The 19,621-nt window shown below is 40.2% G+C and overlaps 1 protein-coding gene across 1 annotated transcript in view; it reads right to left on the reverse strand.

Moving 5' to 3' along the window:
• SEMA3E (semaphorin 3E) overlaps nucleotides 1-19,621 on the reverse strand; it is a 267,502-nt gene that overhangs the window by 141,843 nt on the left and 106,038 nt on the right. The gene's annotated exons all lie outside the window — the stretch shown is intronic.

Consider the following 19,621-nt stretch of genomic DNA (forward strand, 5'->3'; position numbering starts at 1 on the left):
GCTGTTCCTGGATGGAAGGAACAGTAAAGAACCCAGAAGCTGGCCTGGCACGCAGTGCAGGCAAGAAAGCCAGTCAGAGAATATGGAAATTGAGGTGTCAGGGAGTGAGGGACAAGCTGGGATGGGAGTGGGGGAAGGGGGATGTAGCAGTGTAAAAGTGGAGAGGTACCTGGGGAGTCAGATGTCTGGCAGGTTGTAGTGTGTTAGAATTCCAATGTCCAGGAGTTTCTGTACCTAGGAGGCTGATGAAGTGATGTTCATAGATTCATCTGTGAAAAGTGGTTGTAAATTCAAACAAGCACTGAACTTCTCTAACCTCATCACCAGAAGCCAACTTCCATCAGTTCAAAACAAACTGGATAGATCCAGTTCATGCCAGGTTAAGACATGCAAAACCTATCAACAATATCTCCAGTATGGAGTGCCCTGATGGAAAATACATAGGAGACACCAAGCAACAAGTACGCTCCAGAATGAGCACACAACAAATATCTATCAAAGACAAGAACAGAACAGCGCCCGTCTCCAATCTCTCAGGCCTGATCCTCAAAGGGAATTCACAAACCACTTTTCATGCTGGTAGTGTGTGTGTGTGTGTGTGGGGGGACTATGTCTGGTGCTCTTGGAGGGGATGCAGACTCAAGCACAGACAATAGCATTTCTCCTCTCTCCTTGCTGCCTGTAGAATTAGAGGAAGCCTCATGCCTGCTTGTTGTAGCAAGGAGGCTGCATCTTAGTTTGAGGGTGGGGGATGTACAGCTCTTCCTCTACCCACTCTTCCACCCCTCTCTGAAGGCTTGCTAGCTGCCTTTTCAGCATGCTTCATAGTGTGTTTGATAGTGTCTTGTCTTTGCCTTGGTGTGCTGGAAAATCCCTCTCTTCTTGTGTAATGTTATCTGATTTATGAAATATATGTAGATAATTATTTATGTATGTGTATTTATGTAATGTATGTATGTATTTATGTAATAAATAAAATAAAAATATGTAACTGTATGCATGTGTTCCTATATCAATTCTATATTATAATACACAATATAATTATGTTGTGCTTCCCTGCACAGTGAATAGAATACACACTGAGAGAGAGAGCACAGACTTGAAAAGAATCAAAATGGAGTAACAAAAAAAAGAAGAGGATTTTTCAGAAGGAATAAATTGAAAGGAATCATTGAATATAATGATAAAATAAAAGGGTATAGAAAGCTAAAGGTATTGAAGAATCCTACTTACTAGGCTAGCAAGTAGGAAATGAATGGTAGCCTTTGTTGTCTGGTGCTGCTGAAAGACACAGCTCAGTAACTGACTCCAAGGCAGAAAGCAGCTCACTTCAAATAATGCTTTTTATGCTATTTTTCCATCCCTTCCCCAGAACACTGGGATAGGATGGGACCTCAGGGAAGAATCACAGTCACTAGCCGGCTACAGTCAATATCAGAGCAGTCCTTCCCCCTTCTTCCCTTTCTCTCTCCTTACTTTGTTTTCCTGCAAGCAAGCTCAGCTTCAGCTTTGAAACATTTTGAAACTCTTGAATTGTTTTGACTGCCCTCATTTCTTTTCAAGACTGTTTTGAAGCCCTTTGTTTCATTTTTATTAGGTTGTTTTGAGCTCAACATGAGTTGAAACAGCATCGAAATGAAACAGCTGGCAAAATTTTGCACAGCCCTAACAGCCACCCTCCTTGCCCCTGCACAGTTGCAGCAGTGTCCCTGCCTGATGCACTATGCTGCTCTAGCTCCCTGCTGGACTCCAGCCTGAGATTTTTCACCAACCATACGGGATCAGCCTACAGACTCGGGGACTGTCCCGGATAAACTGGGATGTATGGTCACCCTATTTCTAAGGACTCCACATCTTTTAGAAGCACAGTTCCCAAAATGTGATGTGAGTCCCTAAACTCTTTAGATGCTTTAGAAGAAAAATCCTGCCAGAACAGTAGAAATCTGCCTACAAAATTGAATGATATTCTCTATATTACAAGTAACACCTGTATGCCCTTGAAATCTGGATCACAACAATAAATACAAAGGAGGAACGCGATTTCAAAATTACCCTGTCCTATCTCATTTCACAGTCTAGGCACCTTCAGTCTTCATTCAATACGTTACTCTTTTTTGTGTCAAAACGGCATCTTTATTTTAAGGGGTGTGTGCATTATAATTTTAAAGGAAGAATCATAATGGCCTTCTTAGAACACTATGTTCTTTGTTCATATAGCTGTCCTTATGGTACCATTTACTTGGCTTTAAAACAGCAGTTTGTCATATGGATGCCTGCTTTACAGGACGTGTATAGTCTTGTACAGAAGCAGAATAGTGCCATTGAAACATCTTTATCATCATCATCAACTATGGTCAGGGCAGAAAGGAAGTCCTCCAGGGTGACACTGGGGGAAATTGAGGGAATGCTTGGATGCACCCCTCTTGGTCTGAGTTGGTCTGAAGAAGCAGGACAATGCTCCCCATGGGCACCAGAAACAAAGTGGAGAAGTGGCTGTTGTTCATGCCCCCAAAAGCCACAGCAACAGGAGCGGAGCAAAAGAGAAGCTGTTCCTTGCCTCCATTGCCGACTTATCAGACTGGGATCCCAGTCTGGTAAAGGTACAGAAAGTAGAGGAGAGCAGGTAGCTGCAATCTGAACACCTATACATTCTCTCTCCTGGAGAGATTTCCTGGGTGAAATGAATACCTACCTGTACCCAGTGTTTATTGCTTCACAAACACACAGCAAAAGACTAAATAATAAAATACAACCCTACCTTGCATAAGAGACAGAGAAATAATGATTGGAAAGAAGTGTTTTCTACATTCAAAAGTGAGGAAATTAGTTTAAATAAGAGATAATAGGTCTGATGCAAAGCTCCCTGCACAGTGAGTATCCTTCCATCACGTCAATGGGCTTTTGACTCGTCCTAAACAGTTTACTCAGACCACTCATCATTTGTGGAAAAGTTGGGAACTGGAAACCCTATGTCCTGAGCACTACTTATTTGGTACTATATATTAATCACAATACTATTTGTGTTCATCATTTATTTCTAAACAAATAGTCATAATTTGATATTAAAGTTAGGCAAGACATTGTAATAATTTCTGGGACTTGAAAAAATTTTCAAATCTCCAACTGAGCCAAAATGCTGAAATCTTGGAAATGTTCATTAATTGAAAATCCTAAAAAAAGAGACTTGACCAAAAAATTGTTTAAATCATGTAATGTTTCATATTTCAATAGACCTTCCTTTTTAAGTTAATTTATAAAAGAGTGAAAAAATGTTTTAAAATGAAAGATTATTTTCAACATTTTCATTTGGAAAATTTGCTGCTTCAATATTCAAACCATTTTTTTCTTTTGGGAACTGAAATTTCATTTAAACAGACTGTACTGTGAAAAGTTTCAGTTTTAATGAATTGGCTCATTTGGGTTAAAATATATATTTAAACATTCCTGGCTGACTGTTCTTGATATAGAAAGGCAGCAGAATGCTATTGACTCTGGTTTTATTCCCCTTTTTTAAAAATAGGAAACTTTATAAATTCTTCTTTATAAAACTTTCACTATCTATAAAATCAAAACCCTTTGAACCCTTAAAATGTGTATTATTAACAGATGCAAGTGATATATCATCTACTGCATGGAATAACTTGACAATGAAATAACATATTTACCCAACCTGTCATAAGTAAGAACTCTTCACTCGATCACTAAGTTCAGCTGAAATATATCTGCTTATAAAAAATATTTTTTCCTAGATTTTGCCATTCTTTTCCATCCCCACATACTACTTTTCTTTTTTAGCTTAGCTAGCATCCTTTCTTATTGTCATAAAATGGGAAAAAAAATATGTAGGTTTGGCAGGATTCGATTTTTATTGTCAGACATCAATAAACATTAATTTCATCTGACACTCACAGACTGATGGAAAAATATTTCTGTTGGTAGTCATCAAAATTTATATAAAGGACACATTAAAAAAACCCCCAGGATGGAAGTAAGGAAATCCAGGTCAGGCAGTGCTATGCACATATACTGCCCCCGCCCCATCCCCAAATATGCACATACACACACGGAAGCTGCTGCAGCAGTTGGGAGCTGAGTTGGGGGGGAAAGGGAGGGTTTGAGGGGCAGGGCTGGTAGCAGCAGGAAGCCCAGTGCCACCAGACACATGCTCTGCCCAGGTCCCAGCTGGGCAGGGGCCAAACTCCTGCAGAGGCTGGGCCAGGCTCTGCAGGAGTTCAGCCCCTGCCCCAGCTGGGACCTGGGCAGAGCGAAAGGCTGGAGGCACTGGATTCCCAGGTGCTACCAGCCCTGACCCTCCACCCATCCCTCCCAGCACAGCCTTACCAATACATCCCCCAGCTCCTGCAGTGGCCTTTGTGTGCACGTGTGAGAGAGAGCAAGAGAGACAGTGATATTATGCGCATGTCTGAGCACACATTAAATCCATAAAAATTGACAAACACCCCAAATTTCACCCAATCCTAAAAATTCCAATCTATAAAAATCAAAATAAAAAACCCCGTTGATTTTAGCTGTTGACAATAAAAAAAATGAATTCTGCCAAGCCTAAATATATGACATCTTCCAAACGTGCTCATTTCAACTGACAAGGTGCCTGCCCCCATGAACTTCTTTGTCAATAAGAAACAATCCGAAACAAAATTGCAGTTAATTCTATTAGGCTTTTATTTGCCAAATGCTGTATAAGCTGATCTTCGAACAACATAATTCATCTGGCATGGAAGGTAAACCAAATGTATCATTCTCTACAGATTTATAATCATGGGGTTATCTGAGGGCCTACTAAACTAATAAATCATAGGCATATTACTTAGGTATTTATATTGTAAAATACAATTATCCATCCACTACATTAACAAACAGATGCAAGAGATACATCATTTACTTTATGGAACAGCTTGACTATTAAATAATATATTTACCCAAACTGTCAAAAGTAGAAATTCTTCACTCTGGATGAACGGTCTATAAGTATGTATTATTTAGCCAAAAAGCTATTTAATTGTTTATATAATACTTCATTAATATTTTAGCAGAAATGTTATATTTAATTACTTCTGGCATTTATTATAAGCTCAGCTGAAGATCATGGTAGCTCTTCCTTTCTTAAAAATTCAAAAATTGGGTATATTATTCTGTTTTGAGATGGTAAGACTACATAAGGAAATAGGGTGAAACAGGTGCTAGAGAGACCTTCAGAATATGGAATAATGATAAAGTAATAAAATATAGGCCAAATAACATTTTCAGGTATTTTAAATTGATTGTCCAATAATGTAGGCTTGTTTGTGCACTTTTTTACACCTTATTTGACTGAGTGAGCACATACTCATATAAATAGTCCCACTCACTTCAGTGGGATCCCTTGCATTTCCATCAGCATAATGTTTGCACATTAGCCCCTAGCCACCAGAACACATCAGAGCATGACTGGCTCTGGGAGGGACTATACAAGGAGCCCTTTACGATGCTCCTGGGCAGAAGACATGACAAATATAATGGCTTATGTTGCTACCAGAATTAAACCTCTTACTGGGGCGGAGGGGACACACATAAGGAAGATGTGCATGCCATAGCTTTTCAAAGGAAAAGTATTAATTATTGGTAAAACCAAAGTTGAGCATTGGAGCTGCAGCTGCCAGGTATATGGTCCCTTCTGTTTGTCTCAAAGTGAGGATCTTTATCATTTTAGCTAAGGGAAATAGCTGAATCTCTATCTCTATAACCTCATTTGTAAAAACACGTAATCTGAAAACTTCAGCTCGTTACTGGTTCATAGTCTCCCTTTTTTCACTTCATGGTAGCCTTACACCTGCATGAGTGAACCCTTTCATCTAGTAGATGCCCAGCACATCAATTATTTGAAAGAGTGAAATTTTAGAACTGGGAACTATACAGATATTAACCACATGGCATATCACAAGTATGGAGATCATTCATATAGAAGAAGAAATTATTCTATAGGTTTTGATGCACTTTACAGGTAATTCTGGGCTCTTTTGAGAGAGGCACGTGTATTTTTAAATCCTTATGGAGAGTCATTAGCAACTTTCTGTGGAGCTATGTTTCTGGTTACAAGCTGAAACTGCTAAGGAGGCCGCATTGTTCCTCCGAAGCAGTTGGGTGGTGTTCCAATGAGGGAACATTAACCACTTTTAGAAAATAAAACTCTTTGTTGCTTGCCATTTTGGGTAGTTACACCAGCACAAAAGGAGTGCTGAATGGGAGTACTGCTCAGATTTAGCATTTTGATTCTGTATTTCACCTTTAGCGAAGTCAATAGAAAACTAGACCCATTATAATTAGGAGAGAGGTCATTGAGATAAAGATTTCAGACTTCTACACCTTTTTGAAGAAGGTAACTACTACAGTGAGGAGTGAAAGCAATAGTTCAGGGTTATGAAAGATGTCTTAGCAATGAAGACTAGAAACAATCACCTAACAGTTGTGAAATGGCCAGAAAAGGCAAGTGGTAGAAGTCCTATTAGAAGGGAGAATATCAGTGCTGATGGGGCGGTGGGAGGAGGAGGTTCTACTGTGCTGCCCACACAGTGGTACTGGCACTGCCGGCACTGCAAAGAAAGATCCCAGGAGGGCAGGCCCCAGTATATGGCCTGCACAGTGTGTGGCCTGGCAGCTGCATGCTAACACCAAATATGATCCCTGCCCATATATAAGTTGGATAGCCCTGCACTAGACACGACACTACAAGTAACCAGCATGCACTGAGTGGGAAAGGCTGGATGATGTAAAAGGATATTTCCCTCTTTAATTTCTATAATCTGATATATTCTTCACATGCTATGGTGGATTTCTGTAAGTAGTGTACAAAAGATAGGTCTTGGGTCACTGACTTGACTGTCATTTTATGACAAACAATAAATGGAAAAGTAGAGAAATGTAAGTGACACCTACACCCAGTGTAGTCCACCACCTCTCCCTGTTCAAATAGTGATTTGAGGAAAACTTTCTGTAAATCGCAGAATACATGTGTTTATCCAATAATTTCTATATTTATGCATAGCTGGTGTCAACTATATTGCTACAAGTTGTTTTAGGAACAGGGCTGCCTGCCATCTCAAACAAAAGTCTTGTCAACAAATTAACAATGAAAATACAAATATGAATGTTGTAATAAGAGTCTCGTTTTTTGTAGCATTGCAGGCCAAATCTCAGTGCCGACTGACTGACTCCAAATGCACTGGAGGTGAATTTTTCCATAGACGTGATCACAGTGACCCTGTTGCAAAACAGAGATCCTTTCTAAAAGCTGTCAGCAAGTGAACTGTTCTACAAATATAGTTCCTGTGTGACTGACACCAGGATAAATGTTAGTGCCAACAGCAGAACACTTATGTCATGTGGCCACTATAATCCCCTGCTCAAGTGACTGAAGCTATGGCTACATGTAAATGTCTGGTGCTTGGCATATTAGATTTGCTTTGGGCTAACTAACTGCCTTCTAAAACTAGATGTATTAAACAATATACTGCAAGTAACAGGCCTGCACTGACTGGGAAGGGGGTAGCTGACCTTGCAGATTATTACTTTTCCTCATTTCTATTATGTAATTTATTCTTTGCATGCTATGGTGGATTTCTGCAAGTGGTACATAAGAGGTTGGTCTTGGGTCATTGGTTGGAATGACACTAGCATCATGGGCAGACTAAATAAGATTGAGGGCAGGCTAATGGGTCTTCTCATTCACCAGCTGAAATATGCTACCTGCAGTACCACACAGATTTGTTACACTGCTTCTGGATTGGAAGGCAGCCGAACCAGAGCAGCACGGCATACTTCAGGGTGCAATTGCCTGGCATAGTAAATTTACAATGCAGACATTCCTCAATTACTCCATTAATAGCAACTACCATCTCTCCAAGTTCTTACATGGCCCATGTAATGGATAGGTATAAATTCAGTTTAGATTACTTATATTTGTATCTTCTATAACAGATGCTGAAAGCTAATTGCACTATTAGCCATTTGGAATTTAGATTGCATTTGATTTATAATGTTCAGTATCTGTTGATCTTCTGGACACAGTGAAAAATTCATCTTGTGGTTTTGGAGAGGGTGGAATGTCAAAAGGAAAGGAGGGAAATGTTCTTTGGAAGAATGAGGTATTTTTAACTTTGTGTTTATTTATCTGTTGTTTGTTTCATATTATTATTGGGACCGTATGTGGAACTATAGTAAAATAACCAGGACCGGGAGCTAGTTTGTCATTTTATTGTTCACTTAAGATTATAATATGCTTTGAACTAATCAATGCATCCATTGTTTCAAGTAATTCTAACTTCCTCTTCTAGAATATATTCCACTGACAATCATTTATATGTCTGCATACTGTACTGTAAATGACAGTCCTTTGAACCATGTTCTGCTTCTTTAAATATTTGTCCCCTACTTCAAGCCAGTAAAGTAAAGCATAATTAAGACATGAAAGGAAGCTCTTTAAGTTAAATATTTACTTTATTTCCTGTTTTACATTATTATGTCTGAGAGTTTTAAAATATAAAAGAAAAGGGATCATGGCTGGATGATTGCTGTAAAGTTCCAAAAAGTCTCATGAAAAAAGGTTCCTGTTAATGTTTTGTTCTATGTTGACACACATGGACTCACAACCCACATCCATTTTCTTCTACTAGCTAGATTTCTTTTGAACCTTGGAAATCAAAATGAAATTACTGAGATGTACATCAGTTTAAAAGTTAGTATGGATTTAATGTGTAATGAAAAAGCACTCCATTAATTCAGGTGCACATGAACTGGGGCCTATATTGTTCTGTCTCCCTAAGGTATACCTGCACTATTTTTGTAGCACTTGCCTTGCAGTCACTCTTGAGACTTGTGTGCCCAGCATGCTTTAGAGTAGAAGTGAGATGTTCTCAACAGGTTTCAGCAGCACATTGCCAGGTTTGATACATATGAGCTGGAGTGGGTGGGTGAGTTGGTGGGTGAGAGGCAGGTGTGCATGCTTGAGAGCCTAACTCCCAAGCAGTTCCATGGAATTGGTATAAGGACTTGGTCTGCTGCAAATCCAAAAACTATGGAACTTAATGTGGTTTGGTTGCTCATTATCAACATCCCATACAGTTCCACTCCATTTTCTCTAGGCAAGAGACTAAAGTTGCAAGTGGTTTAAATTGGCATAGGCCCATTAACATAAATGAAGTCATATTTATTTACACAAGCTTACATACAGCACTGACCAGCTTCAGAAACAGGAAAATGCCATGCTCATTTCAGTGTGTTATGTAGGCCTCTTTCAACCAAAAGATCTGACAAACAATTTTATAATGCATGAATACTTTGCTAAACCAGCATGGTTTTCTGTCTCCACACCCTGCAATGCGACCAAAGTGGTATTTATGAAACTGACATGGCCTTTATGTGATTACAGGAAAGTAGGCCTGGAAAGGACCTCAAACATTCACCTAGTCCAGTCCCCTGGCTCAAGGTAGAATCATCCCAGACTAACCATCCCAGCCAAGTGTCTGTCCAAACTATTCTTGACTGTTTCCAAAGACAATTTCTCTAGGTAGCTTGTTCCACTGCTTGACCATCTTCAAAGTCAGAACGTTTCTCCTAATCTTCAACCTAGTTTCTCTCTGTTGCATCTTGAGACCATTGCTCTTAGTCCTGACCGTACAGCTACATAGAAAAGCCCATCTCCAGTCTCTCTATGATCACCCTTCAGGTATCTTGGGATATGTCACCAAATTCCCCACTCACTCTTTTCTTCTTCAGGATAAATAACCCTAGCTCCTTTAGCCTTTCCTTCTAAGTCATGCTTCTTGGACCCCTAAACTTTTTTGTCACTCTATGCTCAACTCTCTCCAATCTGTCCACACCCTTTTTGAAGCACAGGGCCCAAAACTGGACTTTACATGAGGCCTGACCAGTATGGAACAGAGTGGAATAATCATTTTCCTTAATTTACAAGTGTAACTTCTGTTAATGTAACCCAACATGTTGTTAGCCTTTTTTTGCAACAAGAGTATACTGCTGGCTCATATTCAGCCAATGGTTTATTGTAACCAGGTTCTTCACAGCTCTGAAGCCTAAGCAGTCACTCCCCAGTCTGTACTTGTGCATTTGTGCATGCAATTATTCCATCCCAAATGCAGGATGTTGCATTTGTCATTGCTGAATTTCATCTGGTTGATTGCAGACCATTTTTCTCATCTATCCAGGGCATACCAGATCATAATCCAACCAACCCTCTATTATCTGCAAGACACTCCACCCAACTTGGCATCATCTGCAAATTTGCTAAGCCTGCCCTTGATCCCTTCATCCAAGTCATTAATGAAGATATTAAGATACCAGATCTAGGACAGACCCCTGTGCAACCCCACTTGATACCTCCTTCCAACCAGATGTTGAGTCATTAATGACTACTCTTTGAGCACAATGGTCCAACCAGTTATGTATTCACTGTACAGTACTTTCATTTAGTATATTTAATTAGCTTATTAGTTTAAACTAACAGACTGCACCTTTTAGCTCCAACAATAGTTTTATAATTTTTATGAAAGAGATTGAAGGTTCAGCCCCTGATGTCAAAGATTCACTTAGAGGCCTAGTGTTATACATGCCTTAAAGGCCTAAAATCTATTAAAACATTAGCACAGGTGCACTTTGCCTTTGTGTGCAGCCCTATGAAAATCAACATGCTCCAGGCAACTACAGAAGCTGGCCTAAGAGAAAGCTATAATAGAATAAGAACTTAAAAGTGAGACTGCTATCTAAATCACAAGGCAAATAGAAAAAGGGAAATCATCAAAGGATATTGAGAAGGATTTTTCATGTCACACTTAAAAATCAAACACACATGATGGCACAAGTGCCTTTGAAACAATGAAGACTTGTAGGAAAGTGTATTTTAAGAATATTATTTCTGCAGGGATATTTCTGCTGGGACTAAATAAACTGTCAAACTTACCTCAGTTTTAAGCCTTGCACAGCTGTAAGCCATGCTTGCTTCTATTGCTCATAATTTTATGCTATGAATGTTTCATTAATGTACAGTAACTAATATTCCCTTTGACTGAGAAATAACCAGACACACAGTTTATATTATTTTTTAACTCCATGGTCTCCACATCGGAAGGAAAAGACCAATCTCTTGCATGTTCTATCACTATACCTGTATAACAAATGCCATACAGAATTAAAAGAAAGAAAACAGCTGCCTCTTTGTCCATACACATTAGTTGAAAAGGGAAAAGTTGCCTTTTTTGTAGACTTACAGAATTTTGTTTTCTTGTATAAAAATATAACTTGTGAATTTAAGTAGGGGCCAATCTGAATAGCATTTTGTTGAGGTCTCTGCCTTTTTTTTATCATAAAGTATTTCATTTTAATAATATCAGTCTGCTTAGAATACTGATAGGAAATTTTAACAACTGCCTTTTATTTACTGTGCTGTTGTACCTAACACCAAATATCATTCCAGACAGTATACAAATGGAAATTATTTCCCATACTGCTCCATCATTAAGTAACATCCTACATTAAGTAAAAAAAGGACTTTTTTAGTACTAATTATTAGGGCTGTGAGAAATTTCACCGGCTGTTTCGATTCAACATTGTTTTTACTCATTTTGAGCTCAAAACAGCAAAATCAAATTGAAACAAAGGGCTTTGAAACAGCCTCAAAACAAAACAAGGCTAGTTGAAATGTTTCAAAAGTTTCAAAATGTTTTGAGTTTTGAAGCAGCCAGCAGCAAGGTGGTGGGAGACAAGGGAGAACCAGGGCTGCATTCTCAGCAGCAGCTGAGAGCATCCCTGGCTCTCCCTGTCTCCCACCACCAGGCTGTGGGAAGCCGATCATAGCGCAGGGGGAGGGAACTGGGCCCAGGCTCAGTTCCTCTCCCAAGCACTGTGATCGGGTTGGGGAAAGATACTGAGCCCGATCGCTCACTTCCCCTCCCCAGCCCTATGATTGGGCTGTGGATGAGAAGTCAGCCCAGCTGGGCTGAGTTCTCAATTCCCCAAGCTAGATTGGGCTGGGGATGGGCTGACTTCCTATCCCCCCCCCAGTCTAGCACAGGGGATAGGAAGTCAGCCCAGCTGGGCTGACTTCCCAACCTCAGCCCCACAATCAGGCTGGGGTTGGGAACTCAGCTCAACTGGGCCGAGTTTCTTTCCCCAGCCCGATCGTGGGGCTGGGGTTGGGAACTCAGCCCAGCTGGGCTGAGTCTCTTCCCCCAGCGTGATGGTTGGGTGAAACGTCAAAGCAGCATCAAAACATCCTCACTGTTTTGACGAAGTGAAACGGAAGAGCCATTTCGACTCTAAATGAAATTCAAAACAAAACCTTGTTCCATCCAAACCTCAAAACTGAAGTCAAAATGGAACAGTGCCATTTTGCACAGCCCTACTAATTGATACTAAATTAGTATAGACAATTAGTATTTTCTCTCTTAGGCAACAATGGGACTCCTTGAGCAACAAGACATCATTCTGTGCTCATCAGACACAATCTAGTCCATTAATAAATCTGTTTGAAAATAATTAAAAGATCAGCATCCCATTAGAAAACGTAGTATCATCTGAATAAAAGTATTTTTTATTAAATTTTTAAACAACAAAATCAATTACCAGCAGAACATGTTGCTTCAATAAGATCAGAATGTTTTTTGTCTGTACATAAAAAGATTTTCATTTGATACCATTGATTTATTTTGGACATCAAATTAAAATATTATTTTAATATTAGTTAAGTATATAATGTATGTAAACTCACTTTGGGGTAAAGCGTCCACACCCAAGGGCAGGATGGTGATCCAGAACAACCTTGACAGGCTCAGAAAATGGGTGGATGAAAACCTGATGGCATTCAACACCAAAAAAATGCAAGGTACTCCACCTTGGGAAGAAAAACCCACAGCATACTTATAGGCTCAGCAGTACAACGCTCGCTAACACCACGTCCGAAAGAGACTTGGGGGTCATAATTGACCACAAGATGAATATGAGATACCAATGTGATCTTGCAGCTGATAAAGTGAGCAAAACTCTGTCTTGCATTCATAGATGCTTCTCAAGCAAATCCCAGGATGTCTTCCTCCCACTGTACTTGGCCTTGGTGAGGCCACAGCTGTAGTAACTGCATCCAGTTCTGGGCTCCACCATTTAAAAAGCATGTGGAGAAGTTTGAGTGTCCAGAGGAGAGCCACATGCATGATCAGAGGGCAGGAGAACAAGCCTTATGATGAAAGGCTGAGAGCTATGGAACTCTTCAGCCTGGAAAAGCGCAGGCTTAGGGGAGACCTGGTGGTTGCCTATAAGTATATACAGGGTGTACATCAGGATCTGAGGGAATACCTCCTCACCAGAGAACCCCAAGGGATGACAAGGTCAAACGGTCACAAACTCCTCCAAGACCATTTCAGATAGGACATAAGGAAGAACTTCTTTACTGTCCTAGCCCCCAAGGCCTGGAACCACCTGCCACCAGAGGTGGTACAAGCACCTACGATGGATTCCTTTAAGAGACTTTTGGATGTTTATCTTGCTGGGATCCTTTGACCTCAGCTGCCTTCCTGCTCCTGGGTCAGGGGCCTGGACTCGGTGATTTCCCGAGGTCCCTTCCAGCCCTAATGTCTATGAAATCTATGAAATCAAAGTATATTCAGAATTATGTTAATTTACCGTATACTGCATATAGTATACATTTTCAATATTTTATTATAATATAAAAATGAAACAAAATATTGGAATGGTTCTGAATCAAATGTTGATCAAACCAGTTTTACTTAATATTTTTGGATCTTTTCTTTCACTGGGAATTTCAAGATTTTGCTGCTTTTTCTAATTTGTAACATTTTTCTTCTTAACTCTAGAATCTCCCGTTTCTCCCACTTATTATTAAAAATAGGACACTCATTATAATTTTCTAAGGAATTATAAATAACAAGATGTAGTTTAAACAGGTCTTTATTTGAACAACATATCCTGTCCACACACTCCACTTATTGCACCTGATGTAGAAATATAGCAGTGAAGGATATATGCAAAGTTTAAAAAACTAGAAAGGAGGAAGGAAGTTAGAGAAGGCTTGGAGCCCTAGGTGAAGACAAAGGGAAATAATTTATACAAATAATACTGTTAAATTCCCTTTAAATAAAGTTCCTTGCAGGAGAATACATTCCCTATCGTTCTGTCCCATAACAGTGGCAGGTCTAACCTGGGGTTTGCTTTTGAGGTCTACTTCCATCCCTATTTGTGGAACTCTGATCGATAGATAGTAGCAATATTCCCAGTGCCTGGTTTCTAGAACAAATTAGCAAACATGAAACCAACAGTGCAGTCCAACATCTATAAATATCAATACAACATAATTTAATATATTAAAAAAGAATAATTCTGGTGGCAGCAGAATGATGAGTTATTCATCCACTTATGCCTTCTCATCAATTGGAGTGGAATTCCATTTATTCATTAACATTTTAAAATGATCTGCTTCTTCCTTGTCCTGATAATTTGGGACTGTTTTGTGTTGAAACACTTGGTACTAAGGATACATTTGAATATAAATATTTGCATTCCTGGGAGGACATCAGTCTCCAGAGGAGCTGGACACACTTAGCCTTTGGTCTCCTGCCTACCTACATACCTGTAGAGTATGGGTACATCACAACATCTGCATGCCATCTTGTACTTACGGGTTTAAAGGCTCTGTGGCAAAGCTAATCTAAAAGGAAAATGCAAATGATATTAAAAAAATATACAACTCCTGTGTCAGTAAACTTGTTTAAATGCATACTGCTAATAAGAATCTTATTTACATCTAAATAATTGTTTTAATGCTTAGATGATGTTCAAATTATTGAAGACTTGATAGGGGTTCTTGATCAACATCTGCAAAATAATTAAGAACATTTCAACATCATGATGCAATGGACTGCACTGGCAGTTTGGATTCCATTTCCCAGCAGGCTCCTGGGAAAGGGGAAGGAAGCCCAGGGAGAAGCTGGGGTTTGGCGCACAACCGGACATCTGGGAAAAAAAGAGCATGTGAGAGAGGCTACGATTGGCAAGCTGAGTATCAGAGACTCTGGGGCTGTGGCAGGACTAATCCTGACAGGCTGCAGTGGGTGGAGTGAGCAACAGAACCAAAGGAGCTGCAGGAGGACTGATCCTGAAAGGCTGCGACTGGCAAGCCATGAAGGGGACAGTCTGACCATGCAGCAGAGCCAATCCCATGGGTCACGATAGAGGGATCCAATTGTACAGTCTGAGACAAATAGTAACCAGGTGTTTGGGAAATTGAAGGCTGGTTTGTGAGCTCTCAGAGTGGAGAGAGATCTCCGGGATCCCTTGTTGTGCATGTTTCATTTTTAATGTTTCTTGTTGTTTGGTTCATCACTGCTGAAGGGTTTTTACTGCTGGGTGACTGGTGACCTTGCCACATCTATACCCAATGTATTAACCTTCAGGCTTATTCACCTGCTATGTCTATTCCAAGTGTATGAACCTTAATGCCTATCTGTGTGTTATGTTACCTCCAGTGTATGTATTGTGATGTATTCAGTTATGTGTTTAGAATTTCCTACACTAGTTGGCCTGTGACTCTAAACCCTCAATACCCCCTTATATAAATTCTAAGAATTCATCTTTGACACCCATATGGTTTTTGGGGGTATGTTACAATAGCAACTAAATTGAAAAATTCACATTTGGCCACCATGTCTCTAACATGGACCTAATTAAGTGTGAAGATGCTGAGAATTTGAAGTTCCCTCTGACTTCCTTGAAAGAAGAGCAAGGATGAAGAAAAAAAAAGAAACTAGATTTTGCTTATTTTTACTAATCTAACAGAAAATTACTGAAAAGTTGCTCCCTAATAGCACATCAGAGAAGCCTATTGAATGATATGGCAATGAAGATGGCTACACTGGACGCTTGCACATTTTGCACACCAATAATCACTTCTGCTGATGGTTCCACCACTTACTTTCTCATATATGCTGAAAACTAAAGCTCCCAGCTGAAAGTTTGCCTTGAGAAAATGAGACTGAGTTTTCTGGCCAGTTTTTAGACCAGTTTTCAGCACAAAAATGTTCTCACCGAAAGATCTTCAAAAGAGAACATATTAACTTACAGACTTCAGTTGGGGAGTTGCCTGTGGAAATGCATGAGGAGTAATGGGAGAGGAACTGGATTAAAATGTATGATACTCTGGAAAGACATGCATCTTACTACAGGAAAAGCATAAATTATTACTGCTCTGAGTGGCAGTTACTTAACTACTGGCAGACATCCACACTTCTGTATAAGATGACATATGATTCAAGGGATTCCTAAGCGATACAGGGGACCATGTGTAAATGGGCTTCAGTTCAGACAGTCAGGGGCTTGAATGAGTTCATTCAGTCTTTACAAACACCCTAATGCCATGTATGCAAGAATGTGGTGATTATCATCTCCCAGGAAAGTATCTACACCTTTTAGTACTCTTCTTTAGCCACATAATTTAATAAACATTTTTGTTTAGGATAATGAGCTGAGGATTAATCTGTGGAACTCGGTTCCATATTGTTCGTCTTAACCCTTTTTACACACATTATTTCAAAGAGAAACATATGGCTATGGCCCTATGCTATGCTGTGCAGGATTTTGCTCCTTGCTGCCCCTTCCTAACTGATTCCAGAAATATAAGCAAGTTTATATATTTTCCTACTGAAAACTGAACTTCCTTGTCAAGCAAAGCTGTAGGATTTCAGCCACTGTTCGAGGCTGCACTTCTCTATAGGGGTCCCAAAGGTACAAATGTGTCGACTTAAATACAATGGGCTTTTATTTTTGAGATGGAAAATATATTATTAATGCCTTTTGTATATTTGAATACTTTTTAAGCAACTGCACCTCCTGAAGCTGTGGACTGCAGAATCAATTTCCCAACATAAAGGAAAGGACAGATACAAAGACTGATGGACTGTGCAGTGAGGTAACCAAATAGCATGGGGTAAGAGGCCATAATGGTTGGGAAACCAAGGTCCTGTGGTGGGTAAGTGACAAAAAGATGACTAACCTGAAGTATGATTAACTCCCTTTTGGGCATGAGTGAAATAAAAAGAATGCTCATAAAAGCAGCAGCTAGCTACAAATGTCATGTATGAGATATTAAGAATGTGCAAAGATTAATCAAGTTAAGCTGTTACTCATTAATCACATATTTCAGAGTGGCATAAAAATTTTGGCTTTAATTTATATCTTTATACAGACTATTGATGGACTCTATGCATTTTTGTGAAGTAGCCAATACGTCAGCTTGATAAATGGGCTTACTTGATCAAAAAGCTCAAACTGTGTTATTTCTCCTGCATGTTGATGAATGTAGGAAACACAAGCATAATAAATTATAAGGGCAGGAATCAAACTCAACTTTGATCATTTTGGCAAATGATTTTGTGATATTTAAAAAATATGTATTAATAGATACAAAAGTTACTTTGAACCATGTCTCTCCTCTCAAGGGTTCTGCATTCAATTTTACTGCGAAAGTGAGGATTAATCTATGTTCAAACTTCCACCACAAAAATAGTATGAATTAGTCAGCGTGTAATATAAAATTACAGTGGTGGAATACTACATTTGTACACTTTTATTTTAGAATAAAAGTAACTAAACTGACTTTAGCTAAGGGTTGGCAATAAACTTGAACTAAATCAACTTCAGCTAATTTTATTCCAAAACAAAATTGTAACAACTAATGCAGACTGGTTTATATTACACTTTTGTCACATTGGTGGAAGTCTGTGTGAAAGGCCCACACATCTGAGTGTCAAGGGCAATATTATTCTCATTTACCATTTGTATTACAGCAACACCTAGAGGGCCCAAACAAAACTACAATTACAGGTGTGCTAAATATTGTACATAGGTAGAATTAGAAACATGTTGAAAGGGACCTCAGAAATCCTCAAGTTCAGTCTCTTGCTACCATAGCAAAGCATATCATAATTCTATTGTAGCAGACTTACCTCTTGAGCTCCGGATGAGTCCTGGGCTCAAAATTCTGCAATTCTGATTAGTGGAGCCCGTCCGCCAATTAGAAGCAAACCTGGGAAAGCCAGGCCATGCCCTTTTCCCCATGGGAGGGGGCAAGGAGCAGTTTGGACTTGGTTCAAGACTGCACCCAGCCCAGTCCAGAGAACTCTGGGGGTGGAGTCCCTCAAACGTATAAAAGGGGAGTGTGCCCAACACACAGGCGGAGAGACATGACAAGGGATGGCAAGGAGAAAGGAGCTCTGGAGATGGCTGTCTTTGGGACCTCCCCTGAGCCTCGATGGTGTGTACATCTGCACACAGTGAGCTGGCCCTGGGAGCAGCTCAAGGCTGCTCAGGCCCCACCCGGTGTGCAGATCGGCACATGAAGAGTCAGCCTGGGAGTAGCTTGAGGCTGCTCAAGTTAGCCCTGGCTCTAGGCTGAGTGACTGGAGCCCCTCAGTGTGGCTCTGCATCGAACTAAAAGAGCCCCGGTGCCCAGAGCAGGGCCCGGGAAAGGGAAGAACCCCAGTGTGAGGCCCTGGAACCAGTAAGGGCTTGGGTCCCATAGGAGCACCCCTGGGTGCCCAGTTCAGGGCACCAGGCCATCGAGAGGAGTTGGAGGTGCTGCTGGAGAGAGGCCCTCATGTGACTGGTCACCAGGGGACAAGGCTTGGCTGCATCAGACCAGGAGTGTGAGATGCTGAGGAAGCAGGTCCTGCAGGGGAGGTGGGCTCAGGAGAGGAGGGTCTGCTGCCTCCACCCTCCTCCACTGTGGCCTGTCTCAGGGCCCTAAAGGGGAAGGGCTCCAGGGAACACCCCAGGAGGTGCTGAGTGCACTCTTTATTTTGTGGTTGTTGTTGTTTCATATTGAAGAGGTTAATATAGTTATGCATACTCCTTAAGGGAGTTCATATGGGTTTATCTGTCTTTATTGTCTGTATGTGTTTATTGCCTAATCTCCGAATATACTTGTATTGTTGCCTGTGTATGTTTATGGTATTGTTATCTCAACTTACCTGGGTTATTTCAGTTGATCCTCATATCAGTTTATTTTGTTGATGCCCTGATTTACCTGTTCCTGCGTTAATGTCCACTTTGTGCAGGGGGTGTTAATTATTGTATATGCTGAGAGTCACCTGCCTTATGTTTTGTAGTCTCTAGAAGTGGTGTTATATGTTGATTGCAGGTTATTACATGTGGTGTCGCATGTTAATTTTACTGTAAATATTTAATGGTCCTTATTTATATTTATTTATTATAGCAACAAATTTGTATGTAGTTAAGCACTTGGTCTTGGCCTGGCTCTGTAGAGAGGAGAGGGAACTGTTCCCAGGTTGCAGGCCCCTCTCTCAACACCCTGTTTGACCACCATACCTTCCAATGGAGGACAGGGCACACCCCCTGGGTATACCCAAGCTACACTATACTTAAATCAATTCAAGTTTCATCTCCAAGTTCCAACATTCATGCTGAAGATGGATCTCAGAGCTTTAAAATCCTACTAGAATATACAACAGACAAAGGATCAGAGAAAACAGATAAATAAAGCTTTATTGAAGGCCAGAAATCTATGAAGCAGTAAGACCTACTTCCATGA

The sequence above is a fragment of the Gavialis gangeticus genome, unplaced genomic scaffold (assembly GCF_001723915.1).
Source record: "Gavialis gangeticus isolate Ggan-Ray unplaced genomic scaffold, GavGan_comp1, whole genome shotgun sequence".
Taxonomy (NCBI): domain Eukaryota; kingdom Metazoa; phylum Chordata; order Crocodylia; family Gavialidae; genus Gavialis; species Gavialis gangeticus.